General features: G+C 47.6%; 1 pseudogene; it reads left to right on the top strand.

The window, feature by feature from the left end:
* Positions 1–6,996: 6,996 nt before the first annotated feature.
* LOC144109824 (uncharacterized) overlaps positions 6,997–10,463 on the top strand; it is a 48,909-nt pseudogene continuing 45,442 nt past the window's right edge.

Here is a 10,463-nt window from a genome sequence, read left to right as displayed (position 1 = left end):
CACCGACGGGGGTGCATGCTGTGGCGGCGCCTTGCGGCGCCTCGTAGAAGCAGCAGGAAAAAAATAAATAAAAATACATCGCCCTGGCAGGCGGCGAGCGCTCAAAGCAGACGACAAGCAGACGAAACGGGTGTTCGCTTCAGCGGGCACGCCGTGACGTTGTATTTCAGTAGTTTCTTTCCAGGACGCCAGGCGCCGCCAGCAGGATAGTGGCGCCGCGGGCTTGTGACGTTTTCTGGTCGCAGCAGACGGCGGAGTTTCCACTTCTTCCTCCGTGATCTGGGCCAAAATGTACTGAAGCTTGATGAAAAATGTTTGTTTGCTGCAAACTTCTGCTTTAAAATATAACCAATATACTTCATATCAGCTCATTATACGAGCAGTCCATTGCTTCCATGCAGCTGTAATTCGCTACGTTGGTCGCATGAACATAGCACCGAACAGGAATGCATTGACGACTCGGTATCGTGGCGTGAACAGAGTACGTCGTTGTAACGGGTGATTGGGCTGAAACTCGTTAACAAAATCCTGAATGCACTCGATAACTGCTTTTTGAACTATATACGTGTTTGCAAAAACAACATGTTTGCTGTTTGGAATGCTCGAACATCGCAGAATAACTAAATACGCTCATTTTTTACGAGTATCTTACTTTACAAAACACTGCGATTGCACGCGCCGCGCAGAGCGATCACCGGCTCGCCGCTTCAGGAAGAGGCCGCGTGGCGCCTCCACCGTCGCTGGAATGACCGAATAGTGGCTGCGAAAATGCAGGAAAATTTTCTTTATTGAGCTCTATGCCTATATTAGCAAGTTGATCGAAAACTCGTCGGAGTTATGAACACGCAGCGGCTTTATTGCCTGGTGAATACGAGTTTCACGGCTGCTTGAAATGGAAGCTTTTATGTTCTAAATTTTTCGCTATATACCACTCTAGAGCTCTGGGGCAGATAGGAGAGAGACTGCCGTATACCCTGCGAAAATCAACATTTCTATTTTGCGCCATGTCAGATGCACGGGTATTTACTAACAAAAAAATAATAATTTTAACGTCTGCGATGCAAATCTTTTTCCCGGATTTCGGGCGCTCTTGTTTTTCGGCATATCACGTAATGTGCGACAACGGTTGCAAATTAATAAAGAGCACAGAGCAGGAGAGGTGTGGGAGAGAGAGAGAGAGAAAGGCAGGGAGGTTAACTAGGCAGCGCCCGGTATGCTACCCTACACGTGGGAATGGGAACGGAGGGAGAGATGGAAAGGGAGAGAACAAAGGGAGATGATCACTTTTCTACACGTCCGTTGGCCGTTATTTGAAGGGTACACAGGGCACACACTGATAGTTCACAATCTCGCACTCAGTCCTGAGTCCTTCGAGAACTTGAGAAGTGCCTTCAAAGCTGTCCTCTGCTATGAAGGCTTACTCCAAGGACCCAGAATCTTGGGTTCAGTAAGGGGCCGAGGATCTAACCGGCGGTGTGTTGCAGCCAGGAGTGCACGCTCACGCTGAAACCGAGGGCAGTTACAAAGAAGGTGTTCTATAGTCTCGTCGCACCCACAGATCTCACACGCAGGAGAGTCTGCCATTGCGATTAAGTGGGAGTAGGCATTTGTGAACCCCACTCCCAGTCACAGGCGAAACAACAGCGTAGCATCACAGTGGGAGAGGCCAGACGGAGGACTGAGTTGTAGGAAGGGGTCTAGGCGGTGCAGGTAGCATGTGGAGTTGCTAGTAGAGGACCATGACGCTAAAAGCTCTCTTCGGCCAAGCATTCGCAGATGTCTTGCTGCGTCGGCGCGAGAGATTTTTGTCCTGCAGTGGGCGTCACCATGCTGATGATGATGATGTTGGCAGTGTATAACACGTGTTAGTGTTTTGGGGTTCTATTGCTCGGTCCCTGCACAATTTTCGATCCAGCGAAGTCCACCAATATTCACTGACGCTTCCGATTACGTCTATGCAGTGTGTAGCAGCACCGATTTATTTTAGATGAATGCACCAACACCGACCCTGTGTAAGCATTAAAAATGCGTAGCTTGAGACCTGCATTTTCGAAGATACGTATCTTTGCATCTCAGTTGTTGTGATGTGCCCCGAAAACAACGTACCACCCCATGTGAGCCCAGAAAGAATGGAATGTCCCAGTCCCAGTGCAACATTTATCGAACATTTTCAGGCCGTAGAGGCAGGACACGGAAACAAGCAAAAGGGCTGTGAGCCCACAAATGGTCTACAAAAGTTTTTCGAGGGTGTTAAGCAGAAACAAAAACAAATCATAGCATTTATGTCCCAGAAAGGCAACCTGGGAGAAGGTTTTTGGGACCAATGCTTTTCAAAGAAGATACAAATTGACTCCTCGCTTCCTTTTCTCTCTCCCTCGCTCCAAAAGCTGTGGGGAGAGAGGGTTTTGCTCTTGCACTCGCCGTTTTTAGCGATCAAACAGCTTCGTTCAAACGGCCGAAGCGCAGTTAACCCTGCACCTCTCTCTCGTGAGCCGTCGACTCCATGCTGCAGACAGGCAGGCAGGCGACGGAGGTCTGCCTTTTCAAAGCGCCGCCGGAGGCGGCGGTCACCAACGTGCCCGTCTTCTATACTGTTTCCAACTTCAACACGGTGCGGCGGTCCCTGCAGGTATCTCCAACTACCAGCAGTCCCAGTAATGGCCTCCCGTCTCTCGCCCGGCTTCCTCGCCGGACGGAAGCCATCTTGCGCGCACGTATTAGCGCAGCCCCTAGCCGCTCGCGCGCAAGCTCTAGCGCGCGGCAGCTCTTGCTCTCATCACTGGGCTGTAGCTACGGATTCATGGCAGCTTTCCGCGCACCTCGGCGTGCCCACATAATTCCTTTTGGTACTGATGCAGCGGCGCGCGGCGCATAGCAAGTTCTTTGCGAAGCTTCACGGCCCTACGCCATAACGGCGCTCTTCCAGGCCTTGTTCGCGGCAACGAATTTCAAGGCAATGGGGGACTCCTAGCACGCACTCTGCATTCCTCAGCGCCTCCGGCGACTGTGACGTGTTATTGGTGGCAGCGTGGCCGCCCACTGCGGTCATAGGCGGGAGAGATCTTCGCAGGCCCACCACACTCTTGCTGCGAGTGCCCATGGATTAACCTGCTCTACCTGCATTGCCGTCCTGTCGCAGCGGTATAGTTTGTGTTGTGTTCGCGTCGCTGACTCCCAACCCACCCCCACCGGATTACTTGTGCCTTGATCACCTTGATCTCGCCTCCCACGCCGAATTGTGCCGCACGTGCGGTCTGCTGTACCATGGGTGTGGCGCGTCAGGGCTCCTACTTCAAGACGTCCCCCCTTCCCATCCGGCTCCAAGCAATCTTATTCCACACTTAGTCACAAGAAAATAAAACGGGGGTGTAACGAGGATGTAACGCGTATGTTTGAGAATTCGCTGCGCCGTGAGGAGGCGCAGGATAGAAGGCTGCGTTTAAATCATATATATAGTACGTGGCAGCTGTTGCAGCATGTGATTTCATTCCCGGGTTTCCGTTGGCAACGTCGTCAAGGTATCTTGGTTTAGGCACATTTTTTAAATTTTCGCCTAGTAGAATTATTAAATTTTTCCTGTTTTGATAACACGTAGCTGAAGCATACTCCGAGGCTCTTGAGAGAGGCGAAGCGAGAGGGAGGTTTCAACCTGCAGAAAAACCGTGACCTGAGACCGCGTATCTGTATCAAACGCGCCTGTGTGCTGTGCGATGTCAGTGCACGTTAAAGATCCCCAGGTGGTCGAAATTATTCCGGAGCCCTCCACTACGGCACCTCCTTCTTCCTTTCTTCTTTCACTCCCTTCCTTATCCCTTCCCTTACGGCGCGGTTCAGGTGTCCAACGATATATGAGACAGATACTGCGCCATTTCCTTTCCCCAAAAACCAATTATTATTATTAACGCCCATCTCGTCTTTTCTTTTGGCATCCAGGTTGCTCTTTACATGCGTTTGCGTGTGCATATATGCTCTTGTATACCTTTAGAATGTTTGCTTAAGGTGCATCAACTTTCAGCCTGTATTATGTTTTTATTGCTTGCTTTTTTTCAGATTTCTCAGAGCAAAATAGAATTTGTCCATATTTGAATTCATATTTTTTTTGTGTGTGTAAAATTCTAGCACATTTCATGCTCTTGTGGCAGGAGCAGCGCAGCAGGAAACAAAAGAGAGGCGGGAATCGACGCTGGGGAACAAATTTTAATGCACGTTCGTCGAATATATACATCTCGCTCGTGCAAGAAGGAAAGGACAGAAGCATGATAAACGCATAAGATGTACACGGGGTAAAAGATTAGGACAACGCACGCAGATAATCAATTTCGTTGTTGCTCTTTTGTCGTATATTGAAGGTAGGCTTCTTCAATCTCCCTGGTCCGTTGACCAAAATATGACGTGATGACCGTTGTGTTGCTAAGCTGCAGGTCACATTCATGCTCTCTGCAATGTTTTGCTAATTCACTGCTGATGGCGCCCTTTAAGGATCTTTTGTGCTCTCGAAGCCGTTCCCCTGTTTTACCAATGTAGGTGCGTCCGCATGACAGAGGTATTTCATCCGCTTTTCACACGTTTCATATGTTTGTTTTCGGTGCTTTTTCTTGCATTGATTTTTTCTTTGCTGGCGGTTGACTTTGGTGCGCAGGCTTCTTAATTTGTTGGGTGTTGACATGAGAACTTTTACACCTACTCTTGCGCCTACCTTTTTCAGACTGTGGGAAATGCCATTAATGTATAAAATTAAGGAATGACCGCGTACGGCATCCTTTCTTCTGATGTGGTTGTGACAGATTTTCTGCCTCTAAGTGCTTGCAGAATCCCTTCTGCGACACTGGATAGCAGTCTCGTCGGGAAACCTGTTGCTTTCAGCCGACAGTTCTGGGCGTCAAAACTGCCTTGAACTTCATGATGACAGGATCTCGTCAAAATTCCAGCATTGGCAAGAAACTAAAAATCTGACCACCCGTTCGTCGCACAGCATTCTAGGTGGTGTTATACGATTTATCCTTGCATATAGCTTACGTGTTCTGGAGGCTAGTTTGCGAACGCGATTCGAACCGACAACATATGCAGCTTCAATTGTATGCCTTCCCAGACATTACCTCTTACATTAAGGCGTGGTTGATGCGTCCACTGATATGTGCGAGAGAGAATTCCACGTTTCCTTTTCTAAAAAACGTATTTTCTCATCAAAATGTTGACGCAACCATTCATCGTACAACGTTGCAGACGGTGTCACATGATTTCCCTTTGCATAGCTTATGTGTTTTTGTCAGGTTGGAGGCTGGCTTGCAATAGGTACTCAAACCGAGTGTTGAAATGATTCACTTGGGCGTTAGTGTATTCGGCGTTTGTTGAATGACCGTCCTGAGCCTAGTCTTTTTGTCATTTCTCAGTGTGCAGCCCGTGTTGCATTTGAACGCTGACAATGACGCACTAATGCTTTCCCCTTCACAGCACGTAAGCATACTTAAGTACGCTCTGAATTGCTATTTTCTTTTTCAAATCACGAGGCCTCATTATGCGAGACTAGCCGCCGCTGTGGCCGAGTGGTTACGGTGCTCGGCTGCTGGCTCGAAAGGCGCGGATACCAGCCGCTGCGGTCGAAATTCGATGGAGGCGAAATTCTAGAGGCGCATGTACTGTGCGATGTCAGTGCACGTTAAAGAACCCCAAGTGGTCGAAATTCCCGGAGCCCTTCACTACGGCGCCTCTCATAGCCTGAGTCGCTTTGGGACGGTAAACCCCCGTAAACCAAACCATAAACCATCATTATGATAGAATGAGTAGAAAAGTTTTGTCTTTGTATTTGTTTCGTATTATTTTTCTGCATTAGCATTCACAGATGGTGTCTATAATTTAGTTATTTATTCATTAAAAATCCAGTTTGGTAATTTAGCACCCTGCACCAATTTTTTATTGAGGAACCTTTTCGACGTTGTATGACGAAAATTGCTTCCTGATGATTTTGGCATAATAGCTGAAGAGGTGGCTTTGTTGGTACAATAAACTTAACAAAGCAGCTCTCAGATGTGCACACTGAAATGATACCGAAAATGATGCAGTATGCTTAATGTGCTAATCGCTATGTTATTTTCGGTCGTGATAGCTTAGCTCAGATGTATGGATTGACCATTTGGATACATTTAGTGGAAGGGAAGCAGTCGTTCAGGAGTTTTTCTACAGCAGTTTGCTCAAGTTTTCCTTTTAACATGCAGGTTAATTACCGTTCAAGCTTTAATAGACAAAAAGAATGCACTCATTCAGTGTACTGTGTCAGTAACAGACACTCTGTTACTCATGAAAAATTCTTGGCCAGACTTGCAAGATCCCACCCATGAAGTCAGGGATCGTACAAGCATTTTGTCTAAGCAGCTATGGCTGTAAAGATGGCTGCAGAGTATGCTCGTCGCTCTCAGTAATTCTTCGAAAGCTTGAACATCACCTTTCCAACTCCATGCAAATTTATAAACACTAGCAAATTTTGTTTTAAAACGGAGTTTTTTTCTGTTTTTGAGGATCACCCTGTTAACCTTGAAATAAATTTGTTACCCTAATTATTGTGTGAGATTGTCTTCTTCATATACAAGTTACTGGCAACACCACAAAATGAGCTGTAACGTGTGGTCGTGCATTTCACTTAAAATACCCTGCATTTCTTGGTTCAGGCCTGGTTACAGCTGACCCAAGCTCCGACGGCCCCCTGTGGAAAGTACAAGTAAGCAGCTGTACCAGCCATCTCAACGCAGTCGGAGCTTCATTAAGAAAATCGCCACAGAGCCGCACCTTTTCGCCCAAATGGGTGACCATCACATATAGTGTGATCGTTTTGGAAAGAGCTTTGCGCAAAAATATGACTTCATGAGACACATTCGTACCCACACTGGTGAGCGTTCATACAAGTGCAACAATTTCGGGAGCAGCTTTGCTGTAAAGCAATCCTTATTATATCATCTTCGAAGCCACATGGGTGAGCGCCCGTACAAATGGCAGATTTGCCTCATGGCTTTTGCGCGGAATGCAACCCTTGCAAGGCATGTGCGAGCCCACCAGAAAGAAAAACTCAATACACACTCTGGGAAAATTGCCCTTCTGTAAAGGTTTCTTGTCTTTTAGTGAAATTGGATATGAGAGGCATTTATAGTTAACAGTACATTAGCCTGATTCGCCAAAAAGTATGCACATTTACATGGCTTTAAAGTAAACTTGCACCGGGCAATTTTTCATGTCCTTTCTCTCATTCATAAGAAGTGTGATCATACTGAGCTGCTGCTGTAATTGACTGGGACTGGCGTGGCGTGGGCATGTGAAATCTTTTATTGGAACATGGTATTTTGCAGCAAGATCAGAGTTTGGGTGTATAATTTAGTAACAGCTCGTTAATTCAAACTTCAGGGGACGAGTAGAAATGTTTGTATTATAGAAACGCTTCGACAAAGACTGAAGTGCACCGCTTGTATCACAGCAAGTTTACTTGTCAAAAGAGTGGGCAATAGTCGCCTGCTTTTGAGATGAAAACAGTGCAGCAATGATTATTCTTAACATATCCATCAACTGTTTTTTGCACACGCTTTGTTGGGGGCATTGAAGCAGGACTGCTCCGGAATGGGAGGTGCCTCTCCTGAAGGCCCTCCCTGAGAGAGGTGTGCAGGCAACTCCGCGGGGTGCAGTCCAGGTTTCAGTAGGGCTTTTTTGTCAACCACTTGCCGTGCTGGTCATTCCTAGATGCAGCCTCCTTTCGAGACCCCATTCGAACTAACCAATGCGTAGTGTCCGAATTAGTGGGCATCCGGTCATATAGGCTTTCATAAATATTGGTTGGGTCTATTCCAGCAACTCGAAGTGTTGGGAGTTCCAAATTGACGAGGATTTAATTAGCGAGATCTTACTCTATGCATTACTGACGTTATTTTTTGGCCTTCCACCAGCAAAGGCATAAGCAGGTGAAAGAAGTTGTGTTTTACGGTGTGTTGTGTTCTTTTTTGTGTTTTATACTGCCATGAGTACATAATGCTTACTAGGGAACTTAGCCACGCTAAAATTTGCTCACTATATATTGTTGGTTTCCCGTAATCACTGTTTCCACAAGCGTTCCTTTCACATGCACTAATAATCCTCACTTTTCTTACCATGAGTTTGGATGAAGCCTTATTGGTGAATGAAAGGTGCCACATTTAAAACTCGTAAACAATAACTTGCGCCACAAAAGTGTATTTCACAGAAAATGGGCACTGAGTGCTTGGTAGGTGAAAATTTTCTCTGCGAAGTGCAGTCAGCGATAGGTAAAAACCTGTCTTTTCAACATGCTGAGTGTGCGTTGTGCCTGCATGTATTAGTATGCACCAAACTCGTCGGTTTCTTTCAAAGCCGCCAGAACTGCGTATCTGTGCAAGCAGGCGGTTTGTGTGAAGGCGGTTTGGCTATTAGTGTGCCCGGCTTTTGCAAATGACCGAAAGGTTATTCTAAGGGAGTTGGCGTACATCAAAGAGCAAAACACTGAGATTTTGAAGATGCTTGAACCATAGAGCGACATCCCTGATTGTGAATTTCCAGTGACGTTTCCAGTGGTACATTATGAAGACTTGGAAGACTTCGATCGAAGGATCAAAAATAACAAAGTCCTCCGGTGTACATTGGTAAATAGTTGCAAGTAGGACTATTAAGGCAGTTGTACTAATAGAGTTTGTGTTCAGGTGAAACGGCTAACAAGTCTAGGTGGTGCAACAGTTGCCCATGCTGTGAGGTCACAGCTGTGCTACTTGCTTTCAGATTCGTTGGCTGCACCATTTAGTTACTGTGGACAAAAAGCCAAGGCGAGCTTTAATAGCCTTGAGCTATGCAGCACAATCAGAGGTACATTAAGCTTTTCAGCACGTTCTGGAGTTCTGGCTAGGACGTTTTAGATGAACATGATGTAATTTAACCCCCAGTATATGTGTTTGAATGGTAGTGCCAACATTAGCGGTGTCACTTTCTGTATAGATGCAGTGAAAGCCAACACCAGGACTAAAAGTGCTGCTGACGATGCGATCAAAATTTCCATCATGGTCTGGTTGAAAAATGCAAGCGCACGATGCACAAGGTACAGTAATATTTATGTTCACTGAAATTTCACACATTATGCCTTCACACATTATAGTCGCGCTAAAGATAACTTCCATCTTAGTTTGTGCGCTACAAGGGAGCCGCCGCGGTCGGGTTCGAAACCGGGAACTCATCCAAGGCAGGTTTTCAGATCATTCCTTTCAACTTTTAAGCCACCCGAATACCTCTCCGAGGTGGCCCCACCTGATTTGACTTGTTAGTTAGGCCCCGATAACCGTCGTTGGGCTGCTCATTCAGATGCTTGGGGTGGTGATCACAACCACATTTTTAAGGCGAAAGCTTTACTACCCGCGACCTTGCGATTTCACCGTGGCTGCACTCCGAGGAGCCACAAGACGTCACAACGCGCGCTTCGCCGCGGATATTTCTGTCTCTCTCTCTCTTGCTCCCTAATCACAACTGCGCATGTGCCACTAGTAGCACCGAGCCACAGGTGCACCGCCGCTGCGCTGCGCCGCGCCTTTCCTCAAAATGCAACTTTCAAATTTCAGTTCTTTTTTCTTTCCCTCTGTCACGGATCTCTCCGGAGAACACTCGGACCGAAAGAATGGACTAGGCGACGGGCGTACCCACACAAACGCATATTTAATACACCCTACGTGGCACACACACTAGAACACAAAACTAACAAAACTAACACAAAACACAAAGACTATAAATACACACGACCTGGGAACACTGCTACTAGCGTCTACTACTAGTGTTCTACTATTAGCGGTCGGCGTTCGTGCTCACGGTTGGTTCGGTGTGGCTGCGGCGTTGAATGGATCCAGTAGGCGGCGTCGAGGCGGCGTTTGCCGTGCTTGGGCTGGCGTCGCTGGCGGCATTCGACGCGCTTGGGCTGGCGTCGCTGGCTGCGTCGTACAAGCTCCAGGTCCAAGCGCCCGTGGAAGTGAAGCCGGTGTCGTTGGCGGGGGGGCACCACCCGGATGGGTGGCAACAGCGCTGGAGACAATCCTGGCCGTAGAAGGTGGTAGCGTCCTCCGTTGACTCCCCGGAACGGGCTCGGGCACGGCAGGAAGTCCACGATGCGATATCGTAAACGCGAGCTCACCGGAGCAGTAGCCGGCGTCGCTCTCTTCCAGCCAAAGTGTCCCTTACCCGCCGGAGCCTCCGCTTCTCTGCTGTTCCCCCCCCCCCCCCCTCCCGTGCCTCGCTCTCACTCGCCCTTTTATAGCCTAGGTGTTAGCCCACGTAAGCCTTGTCGTCGTCTTCTCTTCTCCACCAATCATCTCTCTCCACGTCACCGTATGCTTCTCCACCAATCATCTCTCTCCACCTCAACGAATGCTTCTTCTTCCTCTTCTTTATTCTTTGGTTAATTCGCGTCGTCTTCTTCCCACCATTTTCCATTAAAATTTAAT

Source organism: Amblyomma americanum, chromosome 11, assembly GCF_052857255.1.
Source record: "Amblyomma americanum isolate KBUSLIRL-KWMA chromosome 11, ASM5285725v1, whole genome shotgun sequence".
In the NCBI taxonomy this organism is placed as follows: domain Eukaryota; kingdom Metazoa; phylum Arthropoda; class Arachnida; order Ixodida; family Ixodidae; genus Amblyomma; species Amblyomma americanum.
This window is presented reverse-complemented; position numbering and strand designations above follow the sequence as displayed.